Genomic DNA, 17,647 nt, shown 5'->3' with positions numbered 1-17,647 from the left:
CTAAGGTGGAGGAATGATGGTGGGAGGTGGAGTATAAGGTGGAGGGGAATAAAGGGGAGAAAAAAATGGGACAACTGTAATAGCATAATCAATAATGCTTAATGCTCAATCAATATTTTAAAAAAAATATATATTTTTAAAATTTTTGCTCCTGAATACCCAGGTAAACAAGCAGACACAAGATGACCAACCCCACTTTTCTGATGGGGAAACTGACACTGTGAGGCCACGCCAGAATCTGAAGCTGAGAGTCCACTGATGGAGCACCCACTTTGTTTGGCGGCCGGGGCAGAGGCAGGCCCTGCCCACATCAGTGTCCTGACCCTTCTGAACTTGAACCCCCTGAGGTAAGGGGCCTCTTGCCTTTCCGGAAGATTGCCTGTACTTTCAAACAAATTATTTTCCAAATATAAAACTATTTTAATGTTCCATGTAACACTAAATTTGCTTTTTAAACCACACAGGTTGGCCCACACTCCACCATGTTCCTCACTCCTCATGTTCCTCAAATCAAGGGTCGCTACAGGAATGACCCTGAGCATCTTTCAGGCTGTCATGCATGAAGAATACTCACATGTGCAAGCCCATACTTGCACACTCATATATTTACTTGGATGAGGGCCCTGGGACCCATGCAGGAGGATGTGCCACAGCCCTGGATGAACAAACACTCATGTACGCACACATACATGTGTACTTGTACTCCATCCTGGGCACAGGCTGGTAGAGGTAGACTCACACATGCATCCCTACCCATGCACGTGTATATGTGCGCATGCAGTGGCCACCTTGCCCAGGGACAGCTCCTCTGGCTCCTCCACGAGGCAGCCAGAGCAGCTTCTATGTCTGCTGGGAGCTCCCAGCCCAGATGAGCTCATGGGAAATACTGACCTCAGCCTGCAGCCCAGCCCAGTGGCCTGGCCAGTCTTCTGAAGCTAACAGCCAGAGCAGAGGAAAGGGCCCCGGAGAGGCAGACACCACCATGTCCCCTGCCTGGGCCTGGCTCCTACTCAGAAGTGAAAGTGGGTGTGTGAACTCATATCTGAGCCCAGGCTCCAGAACCCTCAGCCTGAGCTCAGCCAGGTCAGCTGCCATGACCTCTCTGTAAAGGGAGAGTGAGCCAGCTGTGGGCTGCTGCTGGCTCCTCCCTGGGCCAGACCATGCATGAGTGCGTGAGTTGGTGTGCATGAGGGTGCATATGGGAGTGACTGCACAGCTATGGAGAGGTGTGTGCCTGCAAGGACATGGACTGGGTGGCATGTGGTGAGTACTCAGGTGAAGTTAAAGTGAAGGGTGAGCTGCATTGGCCTGGCTGGGAATGGGTATGAGTCTGGGTGAACGTCCCACACCCCCAAGCAAAAAGGACATGATGCCCCTCCTTCTGCCTTGCCTGGCCCAGAGTCCAGTGCATGGAGCACACAGGTGAGTGCTCCCTGGGGTTCCAGAATGATTGGCGGGGCCCCTGCACAGCACATACCTGTGTACGCAGATGTGTACATCTGCATCCACATTCCCTAGACCTGAGCTGAGTAGACACTGCTCAGCCTGAGGTTTCCCAACAAGATAACCTCGAGACCCAGGTGGGCAATGATGGACTTTCTGAGAAATGTCTCAGAGGATCAGGGTTGAGTAGCAAGGTGGGGAGGGACAAAAGAGGAGTAGTTGTGCTATAAGAGGCTGGGCTCCGGGGACAGGGGAGATCAGGGCAGCCCCTAGTGGCAAAATAATGGTCAAGATGCCTGGCAGCAACACCCTAACTACACCAATGCTGCCACGGGACTCCGTGCGGGGCGCTTGGCCTGAGCCTCAGCCAGCCCCCAGCTTCCAGATGAGAAATGGTCCCTTGGTGCAGGGCTGTCATGATAAGAATTTGTAAGGGACAAGAGCCAACATCAACCCCACAGGCCTCAGGGTAAAGTCCTGTAAATGCTATCACCCTTTCTTGCTTGCAGCAGCCATCTCTCACCTGTGCACCTCCCTTCTCAGTTCACAAAGTACTCTCACATCCCCCGCCCACCCAACAGCTTAGGAAGACAGTCCTAATAACTGAGCCCACTCCTCAGGTAGGCCAACCCAGTCTCCAGGAACACAGAGCTGCTCACCCTGAAACAGCGCCTGTGCCCAACACCTGCCGGCAGCTCCTTCTCCCCACTGCCTTCCCTTGGGACCAAACACAGACAACCCATGCACTCCATGACTTCCCTTGCCTCCAGGTGGCCCAGCAGGAGCTGTCCATGGGGACCACCCAGGTTATGTGGAGGAGAAGTGAGTGGGGTGGGGGAGGGTATCAGAGAAGCCCTGGGAGGGTAAGGTAGAGCCCAGCCCTGCAGGCTGCCCATCAGGCCTGCCCTCCAGCTCTCTGCAGCACACTCAGAGCAGCTGCTGCTCACAGTTAGCTAGAAGCCACCGGGGGAAAACCACAACCACAGTGGGCCCCGGACCCAAACCTGTACCGCCAGGCCGCAGTGCCACAAGAAGGGAGACCTCCTGGGGCTCTTTGGCAGTAACCCTAGGGTCAGGTGGCCTGGCCCAAACTTCCTAGGACTAAAACTAGAGCATGGGTCCTGCTAGGCTCTACCACCTCCTCCACCCCAGTTACACGGCCCAGGCCCCAGGATGGAGAGAGACACCAGGAGCCAGCATCTTCTTCCATCACTAAGTGACTTTGAGAGGTCCTGGGTCCTGGCACACCAAGTCCCCGACTTCACAATGGAGCCAGAGTCGCCCACCTACCTCGAAGAGGGTCTGAACACTGGTGGGAAGGCCAGGGGGTAAGGTAACGGCACAAAAGCAAGGTGTGCCAACTATTTATAGCCCCATGCAAATAGGCCCAGGCTCACAGGCCCCAGAGGAAAGCCACTGGCTCAGCCTCACAGCCACTCTGCAGTGCCATGGAGGTGGCTGGGCCTGGACCCCACAAGCGGCTCCATAGAGACAAGCTCTTGGAGCCAGCTGAGGCCAGCCAGACCTTTCCTGGCACTGGTGGGCTCCTAGTCTCTAAGACTTTCCTTCTCCAGCCCACAGTGAAGGCAGACCAATGAAGCAGAGAACATTGGACTTGGAGTCAAAAGGTCTGGGTGTGAATCTCAGAGCCCCTACTTACAAGAAGGACCCTCCTTTTCTGAAGCCAACAACATACTAGATTAGCCTTGTAACGGCATTAGCATACTTTTTATCCCTGTGCAGGTCCAGCAAATGAGTCTTTTACCAATGAAAAAAACAAGCTCAGAGGGGCTAAGTGATTTGCCCAAGATCACAAAGCCAGTAAGTGGTGGAAGAAGGACTTGGATCCAGGCCTGCCTGATGTTTTGGCCCATGTTCTTTCCAGTGCGTCATGCCAAGAAGACATGAAGGGAAAGAGAGGGCAGCATTAGAGAAATAAATGCACCAGGAGGAGCACACACAACACATTCATGAGGATAAAGAAAACAGAGGTGAGGACACCAGGAGACAGGTACCCTGTGCTTGATCAGAATCTTCCCCCCCCACCCCCCCTTTCAGGCTGGTCCTAGGCTGACCTTGAGGACCACCCCCTTTCTATATAAAGAGGGTGGGTGGTACAGACCTCCGAACTGCTTCCTTTCCTCCTGTCCCTGCTGCTTGGCCAGCCCCCAGTTCTCAAAACCTGGGTAAGGGTTGGCCGTACTGGATTCCAGCCCCAGGGGATAAAGCTCACCGGCCCTGCTCCCTATCCTGCCCTCGACCAGCAGTACAGAGGGAAGGAGAGGTGGTGCCTGGCCAGGCCAGAGCATGCACGTGTCTCCTCCACAATGGAAGCCTGCTCCCAGCCAGTCCAGGGCAGTAGGCAAGGCTGACATCAAGCTGACCAGAGTGACTACACTGATTGGAGCTTCAGGACACAGAGGACAAGTGTGCATGTTGCACAGCCACATAGGTGCATAGGAGTGTGCTCCAGCAAAGAAGGCAGGGTGGGGACATGGCCTGAGGGGTGGCACCACCAGCAACGGGAAAGCATTTTCTAATGTTTCTATAACCATGTGTAAATTGTTTGATAATAATTTTGTTAGAGGGGAGAAATAAAACCTAGCAAGCCAAAATGTCTCCAAGGGATGGGCCCTCAGCAGCTGACATGCCCCTATAGATTGGGAAACTGAGGACAATGAGGGTCCCCTGGCCTGTAGAATTGACCCAGTCCCCTCCACCCCAGCCCTTTCCTAGCATTTGATTCTGCCTCACAGGCCACAGGGTGATGCCCAGTGGACAGAGGAGCAAAGGGAGCCTGAAAAGAAAGGCCTTGGCCAGGCTCTTGGAGTGTGTGTGAGCATGTAGGGGGTGTCCCTCAGAAAGTCTGCCAGCCAAGCAAGAACTGGCAGGCTGAGGTCCGGCACACAAGGGGGAGTAGAGATCAGCTGAGGTCCCCGGTGGGTCTGAGGTCTGCTCCCTTCCATAGGCCCTGGAGGAGCAGAGGTGCCCCTCCAGTGCACCCCACTCCACGCACACCTGCCCAGACTTGGGGCAGCCCCTGCTAACTGCCTGCCCATGGAAGGCACCACCAAAACTGATGGTGGTGGTATGAGACTAGGCCTCCTAGAGATGCAGACCCTGCTTGGGCCTGCAAAAGTCCAGCCCACATAGTCCATGTAGGATGAATGAAGGTGGGAGGAGGCACATGAGACCCAGGCATTAGGAGGGAAGAAGAGTGAGAGGCAGCGCTATCAGCAGGAAGGAGTAGGGCTGGTCCTGGCAGAGTTGCAACAGGGCAGGGGGCCGGGTGTAGAGGAAGCTGCTAGGCTGGGCGGGCAGGCGGGTAGCAGATTAGCTGAGAGGATGGCCTCCCCAAGAAGCAAGTCAAAGAGGCCACAAGGGGTTTCACAACCCAGGAAATGGGCCCAGCTAGAAGAGCAGGGGTAGGGGAGGGGAAGGGCTAACAAGACCTTTCCGAGGCCTCTACCAGGGCTTGTGCCCTAGCCCTGTCCAGGGAGGTGGACGAGCTATGGTCTCAGGTCCTGGGCAAGTCCTAGAGCAGGAGATGCTCCCCATAGCTGCTCCTCCCTGGGGCAGGTGTCTCATCCCCTGGGGATCCTTCTAGTCGCCTCCTTCATCTGCCACACACCAACCACTGCCTAGACTCTCCTCCCTTTCCTCACGGACCCCTCCCACCTGTCACCACTCCTAGTCCCTTCCCATTCATTCTCCCCAAAGCTTGGAACCTCCGGGCCTTCCAGTGGCCCTGGAGAAAGCCCATGCCTCAGCCTGGCCCTGGCCTGTGCTCCACCTCATATCTCACTTCTGGCTATTCCAAGTACCTGTCCCACGTTCAAGCACCCCACTTTTACATATGCGGTTCCCTCAAGGCGAATCTCCTTCTGAATTCCTAGGTATCCTACCAGACCGTTCTAAAGGTTAGCCCCAGGGGATCCTCTCCCACTCCCCAGGTAGCCAGCTGCTTCCTAGCACCATGGCCCCTGCAGGTACCCCGTGCAGGTGTCTGGGATCCTGCTCCTGCAGAGGGCTTGGGTCTGTTGCCCAGGCAGTGGCCTGCCTCCCGCTCAGCCTTCTCAGCCCTGGTCCAACACCTGACTGTCCTGGGGACATTAAAAAATTCCACTGCTGGGCCTGGCCAGCCCACTGTAATCAGATGGGAGTTGTGGAGAGGCATAGCAGTGTGAATGAAACTTTTGCAATTGCAAAAGAGGTGATGATAGCTTAAGAACCAATGAAAGGCCTTGACCCTCTTCCCAGGAAAACACATGAAGTGACGTCTGCACATGACAGGGTGGGGGCTGCAGGTTCCAAAGGACCGGTCCTGCCCCAGCTCACCCCCAGCACTCCTCAAGCCCAGTCTGCAGGCGCCACCGTGACAAGACACACCAGACGCATGAAACACACAGATTGGCAGGGGCAACACATAAATGTGTGATTACAAAGAAGGACAGAACCACTGCTCATGCAGTGGGCAGGAAGAAGGGAGTGAGAGGGGCTGGGGCAGCATGAGGGCTGGAGCTTCTGTTGGCTGGGAGGTCATGGGGGGCTTCAATCTGAGGGAGGAGCAGAGGTGCCACGGGCCCACCCGGCCAGAGGGACCCTGGCTAGCATCAGCTCACACCTGCTCCTGCCGGCATGCGTCTGGGCAGGACCTCCTTGGGGGCAAAGCCCATACCAGGCACAGGTTTTTGAGTCGTTCAGCTAGCTGTAGGACTGGGGAAGCCCTCGGCTCAGCCAGAGGGAGAAACCCCTGAGTACCCCTGAGGGAGGAACAAAGGCCCCTTCATGGCAGGACTGAGGACAAGGGGGCCTCTGTAAGCAGCCAGGGTGGGGGGTTATGTCAGGCCCTCTCCCAGAATAACCACACGCATGTGCATACATGGCACACCCACCAGCCCAAACACAGTTACACAGGGGAGGCCCCGCTTGCAGTCGGACACACACACAGAAACCGCAGCAGCCATGGGCACAGACACACTCCTAGGACAACTCGGTGACACATACACTGAGAAACGTGCCCCGGCTCACTGACTCTCACATGCCGCAGACCACACAGGACATTAACACCCACGTGCACTCATCAGCACAGGGGTGTGCATGGGGTGTCATGGCAAATAATGTGCACACGGGCACAGAGACAAACACAGGCCTAGAAGGACCCACACATCCCTGACTAGGATCTGGCCCAGGAAATTGCAAATGTAGCTTTTTCTACTGCAGCCCCTGGGGCACAGTGGCTGGAGAGATGAGGGGGTGCAGCTGGGGGTCAGGCAAGCTGGGCTTCCCCAGTGAGGGAGGCTGGAGAGAGTCCGTCCTGGCCCCAAGTGGGCCAGGGAAGGAGGGAGCAGGTCAGGGAAGGAACAGGCAGGTCAGGGCCTAAGGAGTGGGTGGGTCAGGCTCACTGCTGGGTACGCCTGCTCCACCCACCCATCAGAGAGGATGAGGTAGTCGCAGGCCTGGCACATAGGAGAGGGGGAGGGCCTGAACCTGTGCAGGTGGGATGGCTACGTCAGGTACCCCACACATGATCTCCACTGGGCTCCAGACTCACTGGGCAGAAACAGAGAAAGAGAGGTGGAGCAATTCACCCAAAGCCACAAAGCCAACAGGTCAGCCCCCGGGGAAGGCAGAGAGGGACCTTCTGGTTCTAGCCCTGCAACTGCCCACCGGGCCTACAGTGGGAGACAAGCGCATGTGCACATGGCTGGGGAGGGGACGGCTCCTCCACCAACCCCCACAGAGATGGCCCCAAGCCTGCTCCTCAGCTGTTCTCTCTGTACACCTGCAGAGCCTCCTCCTGATTCTTGACACTCAACTTTGTGTTTAAGAGAAAGAGAGATGGCCACCCAAGGATTTTGCCATGGATCCCCGAAAGGGGTGTGGGCCCAGATGATGCCTCCCCACTTTAGGGATCAGAAGAAAGCTGGAGAGAGGTGGCACTGTGGTGTGCCACCCACAGCAGGGAGGGAACAGAAGAACTGGAGGTCAGGGCACTGGGTGTGGGCTGGACAGGTCTGGTTCCAATCAGGTCTGCCCTGGGGGCCCCTCGAGCCTGGCCAGCGTGCGCTGCTGTCGTCTGTAAAAGGGCTATGTTGAGTGCAGCTCCCGGCACCATTTCCATCTCTGCTTGGTAATTACAGGGGCCTCCAAACTTTCTTGGCTCCGTGGGTAAAGGGGCTCTCTCAAGCCACCCAGCCCTCTAGTGACCTGCTTTGGTCCACTGCTCAGGGAAGAGACTGGGCTGGGCAAAGAAAACCTGAGTCTACTGGGAGACCCCTGTGAGGGCCTGTTTCTCTCTCTTGACAATCAATACATCTAAGCTTTCTCCAGCCCTGATACTGTAAGAACTTGCAATCCCATCTTCCCCCTCTAGCCCCCAACACCCACAGTCCGTACCAAGCAGGCATCTGATCCAGCCCCGGGCCTTGGTGACTGACTGCTCTGCTGCACCTGTTTAGCCAACACAGCCACAGACATGATCCAAAGCTTCCGGGGCTGTTGTGAAAACAGCAACTCAGCCACCACAAACCTGCCCTCCTGAGCACCTTGGCAGGGACCTTCAAGGGACAGCCATCTGGACCTGTAGCCAGAGCTTCTACCAAAGGCCCGCTGAACACTCTCCGCAATCTGGGCTGTACATGCGCTCTCTGGACTTTCAGCCCAGACCCTCCTGAACCCACCTGCCTCCCTGACCTTACCACAATCTTGAGGTGCTTGAACATGTCAAACATGTCCAGAACAGACCCATTGAGTTCCCCCACACAAGTGCCCCCCAAATCCTAGCAGCACCAGTGCTTGCCCAGTTGTTCACGCTGGACACCTGGGGGTGGTTTTCCTCCTCCCCACTCCTCCTCATACAGCAACATTATCGTTTCTGCCACTGCAGTCTATCCTGATGTCCTCCCTTCTCCCCACCTGATGCCCCTATCACCCCCAGGCTCTGCACCTGCCTGCTCACTGCTCGCCATCCTCTGCTCTGGTCCCCACTGTCCCTCTGCCCCAGCAACTCGGTGGGTCTTTTAAGACAGAGGGTATTTTAAGATCATGCCCTGCTTAAAGCCCCAGTGTTTCCCATTTCCCCTCTGAGAAGCCCAGACCCCTCTCCATAGCCTGCCCTCACTACCACCCTGACATCCTCAGCCCCTGCCTTCCTTCACTCCTCCACCCCAGCCATAATGACACCTTTCCGTTCCCTGAACAGACAAGTTCCATCCCACTGAGGGGCCTCTGCGCTTGCTGTTCCGCCTTCTGGCCCCTTCCCCAAAACACGCCCTGGCTGCTTCTCATCATTCATGTCTCAGAGGGATACTCCTTGGTCTTCCCATTTCACAGATGAAGCAACTAAGGTTCAAAGCAGTCTAGTCACTGGCTCAAAAGTACAGACAATAAATATCCAGCAAGAATTTCAACCCAGGTCTGTCAGATACCTGCAGAAGTCTTGCTCCTAAACCTGCAGGATGCCCTCACTCATACTCTTAGCCCAAGTAACTGCCACTTGCCAGCCCTCCAGCCTCCCAGCACCAGACAGCTACCCCACCATTATCACTCCCACACCGGAGGTCCCCAACCTCTTGGCACTGGATAGTGAAGGCCAAAGCTCAACCCAACCCTCACTGAGCTGACCGTCTGCATTTCTGTGCCATTCATTGCCATTTGTCAAGGATGTGTGTATAGGGGCATTTCTAGCTTCCCCTACTCCTCCAGCCTTCAACAGCCCTAGGTGTCCACCCCCACCCCCAGCCCAAAGGCTAACTCGAGGGGTGAAGGGTAGGCAGGCTGGCAGGAAAATTTACCACCTACCCCCTTATTGCCAGCCTCAGTTTCCCCAAGCCCAGTGTCCTCGGTGGGGAGGCAAGGGATGGGGGGAACCCAACGGAAGCCTGAGGGGGCAGCAGGAAGTTGCAGACTGCCTTTCCCTTTTATTTGTCCTGAGATCTATTTCTGTCCCTTTGAAAGAGAGCAAGGGGGTGAAGAGCAGGAGGGGGCTGGGCCACTTAGTGGGCACAGCTGCTCCACCCCGGAGCTCCTCTCCTCAGAGGATGTGGAACTTACTGAACCCCTGGAACCATCCCCACCCAGCAGCACTGCCTCTGAAGGCAGAATTGAGGGGGCATGAGGGAGGCAGACACCTGACTTCTCAGCCAGACTCTACAGCCACCTGGGCCTGTGACACTGCCAGCACCAGGGCCATCTGACATAGTAACCGCATCATCAGTACCACTTGCTGTTTTTTGAACAGTTACCATGAACCAGGTGCTAAGTGCTTTACATAACTACTGTTTCTACTCCTTAAACACTAAAAATGTGCCAGGCACAGTGCTGGCTACTTTGCATACCTTATCTGTTGTTTCTGGCACAGCCCCACAAAGGTAGATGCCATCATTCTCTTATTCATCAGAGGCAGAAACTGAGGCACGGGGCATCAGAGCCACTTGCCCAGGTTCATTCACACAGCTGCTAGGAGCTGCCTCATCCCAGAGATGCAGCCCAGTGGTGGCCACTCACACACAAGGGGGCCATGCCTGTCAGGCCTAATACTTTGAGCCTTGCTTTGATTCAAGAGAGGGGCCGGGATTGTGGGAACTGTGGAGGGCTTCATGGTGGAGGGCTCCCTGAGCCTTTGTCGAGGTCTAGCCAGCCTGGGCAGTGGAAAGTCTGGTCAGCTGGCCTAATCCACTAGCCTGTTGCTGCTCCCCTTGCAGGCAAGGCCAGGCAGGGCGAGGCACAGACAGAGGGCTGGTCAGTCCCAGTCTGAAACCACTTCCTGGGCAGCCTAGAGGAAGTTAGCCTCCAGAAACACCTCGGATAGACGGGTCTCTCCTCTGGACTCAGGCCTTGGAAAGTACATGAATCGTTCCAGAACTACCCTTCTGCCTTCCATTCCTCTGCTTCTGCCTGGCACGGGCACTGTGGGGGACTAAAGAGCTGATAGGTCTCCCACCAACCGGTGAGTACCTTAGCCCAATGACCACAGGCGGCCTACTTCCTCCTCAGTGGCCACAGCTGCAAATGGTGCCAGCACAGTTGACACAGCCCCTCCCCCACACCCTTGCTCCCCGATCTCCTGTGCCTAGCCCTGGTCAGCCTGGAGGACTGGGTGACTGAGCAGCACAGTTAGTGAATGAATGCCTGGGCAGAGCCCATCTCCCACTGTGACCCAGCCCCCTTGAGCACCTGTGGTCACAGGCACACCTCAAACCTCACTCTCAGTGTCAGACCAGACACAAGCTGGGCTATGACCCTGATGAAGGACCCCCCTTCCCGACCCAGAATGAGCCCAGTGTGGTGCGCACGGGCAGGCATCTGAGTGCATGGTGACTGGGTGAGCGCCTGTGTGCGTATGTGAGCATGCCTGTAGGTAAGTGCATGGGAACACCTGCACATATGTATGTGCATGTGTGTGTGCAGGCACTTGTGGGTCTATGGGCAGAGGTGCCAAGTGCAGCCTCAGTTTCTGTATCCCTGTACAAGGATATGTCTGTGCTGGCTAGGTAGGTGACGTTTGAGAGTTGGAAGTGGGCTGGCTTCAAGGCTAATTAATTGAACTTCTTAGGGAATGAGGCTCAGTGTTGGGAGGGGATGGGCCCAGCACAGGCCCCAGGCAGCCAGGGACACATCGCCTCCTCCCCATCAGATTTGCAGGTAGGTTGAATAAACAGAACACGCAGTGGAGACCCCGTTTTTTTCAGCTCCCAGTTAGGCCCATTTATCTATTCACCCTCAAGACAGCCAAAGGGATGGGAGTATGGGAATGATCAGGAAGGACTCCTGGAGAAAAGTCCACCTTTGCCACCCCTGCCCACTGTCACCGCTTAGGTTCTGTGCCCTCGGCACCTCCTGTCATGCATCCCAGAGACCTGCTCACTAGGCTCTGGACATGCAATGGGTAACTCACAGACTGTCTTCATTACAACAGGGACCAAAGGAGGCAAAGCTGGACCCAAAGAAAAGAATTTTTAGCTTTGTGAGGAGCCTCAGAGACTGTAGCCTTCCCCAACATTCCTTAACAACTCTGCACAGCTCACCCTGAATCTGAAGGCTGGGGTGGGAGATTTAGAATACCTCCTCTGGCCCCAGAGAGTCTAGGGAAATGTAGAAATGGGTGTAGAAGAGAGCTCAGTTGCACCAGGAGCTGGAGGTCTTTATTGCATTGTCAGTTTAGTGTCCAACCCACTTACTGTAGGACCCAGGGCAAACCTCGGTTTCCCTGTGTGATGATGAGGATAGCCTGAAGCAGAGATAAGGGGCCATGGAAAAGCTGATACATCCACCTTCAGCCCTTGGCTCACATACCACCTTCTCTCTAACTGACCAGCAAAGCATCACCACTCCTCACCCCAAACCGCTGCTGGGCCATAGGCCTCTGAGCTCCAAGGTCAAAGTCTTTGCTGGGCCAGAAGCCAGTTCCAGGCAGAGAGTACTCATTCACAGGGCCAACTGCTGCCCCTCTGGGCACCCAGGCCCCACACCCAGACCAAGGACTCTGTGCTGCCTCCTCCACCCCCAACTGAGCCCAAAGAAGAAGTCTACCCTGTCCACTGCCCACCTGTTTAAGATGATCTAGTCTTACCTGGGGCTCCCGGCTCCCCTTGCCCTTAGTCCTGGCTCCTGCTGCCACCACCACCACGCAACAACCACCAGGAGAAGTAGGCCTGTTGCCCTCACCTGGGCCCGTTCCTGGCAGACCTGCAGGAACAAGAGAAAAGAGCTGAGCTGGGAGGCATCACTAGACAGGCTCTCCCCAGCATGACTGACACAAGCCTGGCTCAGCCTGGCCTGACTCTAAAACTTCAGTTCTCTTTGAACTTGACATTCTCTTCTGTGAAGTAAGGTGTTGGGCCCAACTTTTCCAGGTCACTGGTTATATATTCACTCCATGTTAGGGGTTGGAACGCTCTCTCAGCCTTCGGAGTTCTTCCAAGCTACACACAGAAACAGCAAGAAATCTGTTCCTAATCCTCCTGTCTGCAAGAGGTTGCCCTGTGAGCCTGGGAGAACTAGGGTGCAATTAGATACCACTGCTTTGTGGCCTGGGGCAACCTCTCCTAGACTCAGTTTATCTCATCCTTAAGATGGGAAGAATAGATCTCCCCAGATGGTTCTGAGGCTCCAATGATGTGGCATGCCAGCTCCTGTGCTGGACTCAAATTGGGAGTACCAAATGAATTGTGACATCTTTTCTTCCTTGTTTTGCACATTCTATTTCAGGTGATTCTCATATCACTGCTGTGCCCATTATACAGCTAAAAAACAAAAAACAAAACCCAAGGCCCAGAGAAATCCTTAAAGGAAGGAACAGCAAAGGCAGCAAGGTATCCTGGTGCCCTGAGTACTTTTTCAGTAGGCCGAGCCTCCACAAAAGATTCCCCACCCCAGATGTGAGCCCCTTTTCTAGCTGAAGACCCCCATCACCACTCCCTGGGGGCTTAGATATCCTCAGGCTTTATCTTTTTGTCTGTACTTTATTTCTAATTTTAATTTAAATTCCAATTAGCTGTGCCAGCTAAATGGTGTCAGTGCCCTGCAGTCACAGCTCCAAATCACCGCCCCCCCCCCACACACACACAGAGCTCTCTCCTCCACCACTACAGCTGAGACTGGAGGGTAGGAGGGAGTTGTCATGTGGAATGAACAGGGCTGGGTGCCAGTGGGGTCTCAGTCAGCTGTCTTGCTTCCCACAAGGAGTCTAGTCAAGGGGATGGGAAGGGGCGGGGGTGCAACAGATATATTGCCAGCAAGAAACTGGGTTGGGGAACTAGCTAGGCTTTTACTAGCCCCAGCTCCCAGGAGAATGGAGACCATATTGTTGGGGGAAAGTAAGCGGTCATCAAATAAGACTTAGTATGTGCTGAATTCTCACTATGGGTGAATGCTAAAGAACTTCTGGCACAGACCTCTAGTTCTCACAACTTTCTCCCTTCTGCAGATAAGGAAACAGCCTTAGAGAGGCCTAGCTTCGATCTCTTGCTCTTAACAGGCACAGGGAGTTTTGTGCCCAAGTCTTTCCTGGGTACAAAGTCCAAGGTCTTGGTCACACTACAAATCCCAAGCCTTGCCCTCTGGTGTTTGTCAGCTTGGGGAGTAGAGGAAGGTGAGAGATGAAAGCCTCTCCTTCACCCTCCCCAGGAGCTGCATGCACACCCAAACCTCCCAGCCTCCCACCTGGGGCTCTCACCTTCCCTCCCAGCACTGTCACCCCAGGGCACAGGCACAACACACCTTGCTTTATCCCCTCCTGCTCCTGACATCCACGCCCAAGCACTCTCGGTTCCCCACAGTCAGTCACCCCCCTAGCACACACACTCACAGCCTCACACAGTCAGACTGTGAGTCTCCCACCAGTCATAGGCCCACACTGCCAGTCTCGCCCCAGCCCCAGTCCTGTCACACACCAAATCCCTCCACCACCCTACAGCCAGATACAGCTGTCCAAACACCTCCACATCTCTCTATCATTCTCTCTCTCTCTCTCTCTCTCTCTCTCTCACACACACACACACACACACACACACACACACACCACTGCCCTCTGCTGGCCTGTCCACCACACCCCAGCTCTGTGCACAGCAGGAAGGAGGAAACCCAAGGGACCAGTCCCCTCCCTTGGTGACCAGGTCAGCCTGATCACAGTGACTCAGTGGCAGAGGGAGAGAAAGAACATGAGAGTGCACACACATGCTTGTACACACACACTCAGACATGAACCCGATGGGCTGGCACCCTAACACCATGGGCTCCCATAATTAACAGCCTGAATATACTCGTGGCTACTGGATCACCATGTGATACACCCTGTGTGCAACATAGGAGCCTCCAGACACACGGGGATGCACACAGGGGCACACAAAGACACACATCAACACCTAGCAGGGAGTCTGGTGATAAAGGGCACACCAAGACATAGCACACACAGTGCAGAGAGCCTCGGACAACCCCAAAAGACATATATACACACACAAACAGGCAAATCACACATGTGAAAAGACACACAGGGGCAAGTTCCAGACAGTGACAAAGAACACCCAAGCAGACAGACACACAACGTACCCACAAGCCCAGCTACAGAGGAATCAGCTCAAGGAGACGTGATCCATGCATTCAAGGCAGGGGCCAGAGAAGGGGACAACCCTCCACTCTCAGTAAATCTTTCTAATCAGGTTTAAGCAGGGGGCTCAGTGTGGGATTCGGGGAAGCGGAGCAAGTTCTGACCATACCCACCTCCTGCCTCTTCACCCTGGCTCTCCCCACCTGCTCCCCTCACCTGACTGGACCCCCATAGGCGTGGTGTCTGGATTGGGGAGAGGCCTGGGGCAGAGGGGTCCTGGAAGGGGTTACCAGGGTAAGGGGCTCAGAGGAGCAGAAGGGCAGGGCAGGAAGGTAGGGTGGGGACTGGAGCCACGCCCAACTCGGAGACAGATGGAGAGACCGAGAGACAACGAGACTGAAAGGAGATACAGCGAGGAGGAGGCGCTGCACGGGCCGGGCAGGGACTCCGGGACGGGGGCGAGGCCCGGCGGGCGGCCTAGCCTGGGCCCTGCAGAAGAAAAAGAGAGGAGGCGGGACAGTCTGGGGGCGGCGACCGTGGGCCGGGGGCGCCACTCAAGGAGAACAGAATCTAGGGGGCGGTGGAAGATGGTTTGGGCTGGGGCGATGGGGCAAGCGGAGGGCGAAGAACCGACAGATAGGGACTAAGAACCCGCGGACCGGGGAACACAGAGGGGTGGGGACAGATGGACGGGGAGAGGGCCCCAGAAATTCGGGAGGGACGGGCGGACGCTCGGAGGAGCTGGGACACAGGCGGGTAGGGGGTCCTGGAGCAGACGGCCGAGAGGGTTTCGGCTTCTACGGTTGAACGGAGGCACAGACAGACAAGACAGACGGGGGCACGGAGGCACCCGCGGGTCCCGGCGGGACTTATCTGGCCACGGCTCAGTTTCTCAGTTTCGAAAACGGGAACCGGAGCGGGGAGGGCGGAGGAAGGGAAGGGCGGCGCGCCCTCGGGCTACCCCGGATCCCAGGTCGGGGCCCAGCCCTCACTCACCTCCAGGCGCAGGGCCAGGCACCAGGGGTCGCGGCCGCTGGGGTCTGGCTCCCGGCGCGGCTCCTGGGTGTGCGCGCCGATGGGAGTCTGGAGCACCCCGACCAGGATGGGCCGGGAGGCCGGTGAAGTATCTTCCGGGCCTAGGCGCAGCGGGCGGGTGCTGGTGGTCGCTCGGGGGATCCCGGGGCTGCCACCTCCCGCTCCCGCGCCGCGGCACACGGAAGTGCAAAGGGGCGGGGCGGCGCAACCTCACCCAGGTGCCGGCCCCGGCCCCGCCCCCGCTCAGGGACTGCCCCTCGAAAGCCCCGCCTCCGCCCTCCCGGAGCTGGGGGTCCTGCGTCTCCTCCTCTGCGAGCGGGTCATTCAGTGTCTGGGCCTCCCTGCTCTCCCGGGCACCTCGCGTCCCACTCCCTGCCCCATCAGTGCGTGCACCAACCCTTGGAAGGGGCCCCATTTTACAGAGAAAGCTGAGGCTGGAGGACGGGGGCCACTGCCCCCACCCTCAGCCTCACGCACCCAAGCCGGGAGGCGCCGGCTGGGGTTCCCCAGGTCCCGGCGCCTACGCCTGGGACTCCCCACCCGCCAGCTGGCCCGCCTCGCCTGGTCTCTCTCTTTCTCTTCCTGTTGGCTGGAGTGTGGACACAGCCGGGCTCGGTGCCCGCCGCCAAGCCGACTAGTCTCAGCCTTGCCGGTAGACGAGCTGGGAAGACTCCAGGGCGGGAGCTGGTCTGCCGCTGCTGGTCAGAAAACTCGAGAGCAGCTTCTACCCGAATCCCCGTGTCTTCTGCTTTCCTGGCCGGGCTTCCAGAGCGCTCCTTCGCCCCTGCCAGGTGCATTAAATTAAGCGTCCTTTCCAGACTTGGAATTTGGCTGTCCGGCATAATTCACTCACTCATTGATTCATTCATTGATTCATTCATTCATTCATTCACTGAGTATTCCCTGGGCTGAAGTCGGAGTTTGGAGTGGGGCCCAGGGAGTCCATTCCTCTGTTTCCAGAATTCAGAAAGCCAAGACGTTAGCTTCATATTCCAAAGAAATGTCACTTTCCAGAGACAAAGAAGAGGTTCCAGGTCCCAGGCCTCCTAGAGGATGAAAAGAGCCTACACAGCTCTTCTTAGTTGAAACTTAAGTGATGAAAATGGGGGGGCAATCCTGAGGACACATGAACTGATGAAGGGGGCCATGGCTGAGACAGGCCATGGCTAGGACTCTGGTCTTCTCAGCGAACAGGTTGTGGCAGCGGTTTCAGTGGAATGGGTTTCTGGGTGCATGGATGAGGCAGAGGAGCAGGAGAAGGGAGAGACTGGGTAAGGGCAGAAGGGCCATCACATTGTTTAGGTGGGAGGACCCTAGGTTGGTAAGAAGGGTAGCTTACAGGACTGTGAGGATGGGGGGTAGGGATGTCCAGTGTGACCCCCAGGGATGGAGAACTCTGGCAGAGATGTGGATCCCTAAATTCTGGTTTAAGTGTGTGAGTGTGTGTGCGCATGCTTGGCAGGCAGTATCTGGACTGCAAAGAGAAAAACTGCAATGATTCTTCCCATCACAGAGAGAGGGTGATGCTGGTGCCCTGAGAAGCAGGTACACCTGGGAAGGAGGACCTAGTTCGAAAGTGGTTAATGCCCAGGTTGTCAGCCCTGATGCCTGTTCCCCACCCCATCAGGTTAAGCTCTTTTTAGCAAACTGGACTCCTCTGACCACAATGGACTATCATTTGGGAAATAGGTCTTACACCTTACTCCTTACAACCAGACCTTTGAACATGCTGTTTCCAGGGCTAGGATGCCATTCCTCCCTCCTGACATCTCTTCCTGTCGGGGTTGTGCTCACTAAAATGCCACTCCTCCCTGAGCCCAGCTGTGAATCCATGGAACTTCCCTGAGTTAAGGGATCTTACTCTATGTGTATTCACTAGTGCGTTTTGTGTCCTGGTCCCACCCTCTGCCCCTGCCCCCACCCCATGGCATCCCTGGAAAGGGTGAGCAAGGTGAGCTTCAAGTGACCTTTGCCCGCCTTGAATCACTTTTCCTTTCTGGCTGCTCCCTCCAGGTCCACAGTGGCCAACCCAAGCCTCTCCCAGGATCAACAATAGGCTCAGCACTGGAGAGAGGGCTGACTGGTGGAGAGCTCCAGGTCCAGCCACCAGACCTTTGCTCC

The 17,647-nt window shown here is 56.2% G+C and overlaps 1 protein-coding gene across 2 annotated transcripts in view; it reads right to left on the bottom strand.

Annotated features, from left to right (window-relative positions):
- The window catches only part of PRKCD (protein kinase C delta), a 30,386-nt gene extending 14,676 nt beyond the window's left edge, over positions 1–15,710 (bottom strand). The window contains exons 1-2 of one of the 2 annotated variants that reach the window (XM_045832421.1): positions 15,488–15,710; positions 12,017–12,132 (exon numbers count right to left, since the gene is read on the bottom strand). The gene's annotated coding sequence lies outside the window, so the exon portion shown is untranslated. The remainder of the gene's footprint in view (positions 1–12,016; positions 12,133–15,487) is intronic. The other variant, XM_045832422.1, reaches the window with a different exon arrangement.
- Positions 15,711–17,647: the final 1,937 nt, after the last annotated feature.

The sequence above is a fragment of the Phyllostomus hastatus genome, unplaced genomic scaffold, assembly GCF_019186645.2.
Source record: "Phyllostomus hastatus isolate PE091 unplaced genomic scaffold, TTU_PhHast_1.1 phas_contig_16, whole genome shotgun sequence".
NCBI classification, from domain to species: domain Eukaryota; kingdom Metazoa; phylum Chordata; class Mammalia; order Chiroptera; family Phyllostomidae; genus Phyllostomus; species Phyllostomus hastatus.
The sequence above is the reverse complement of the archived record's forward strand: the minus strand, read 5'-3'. Positions and strand labels throughout refer to the sequence as shown.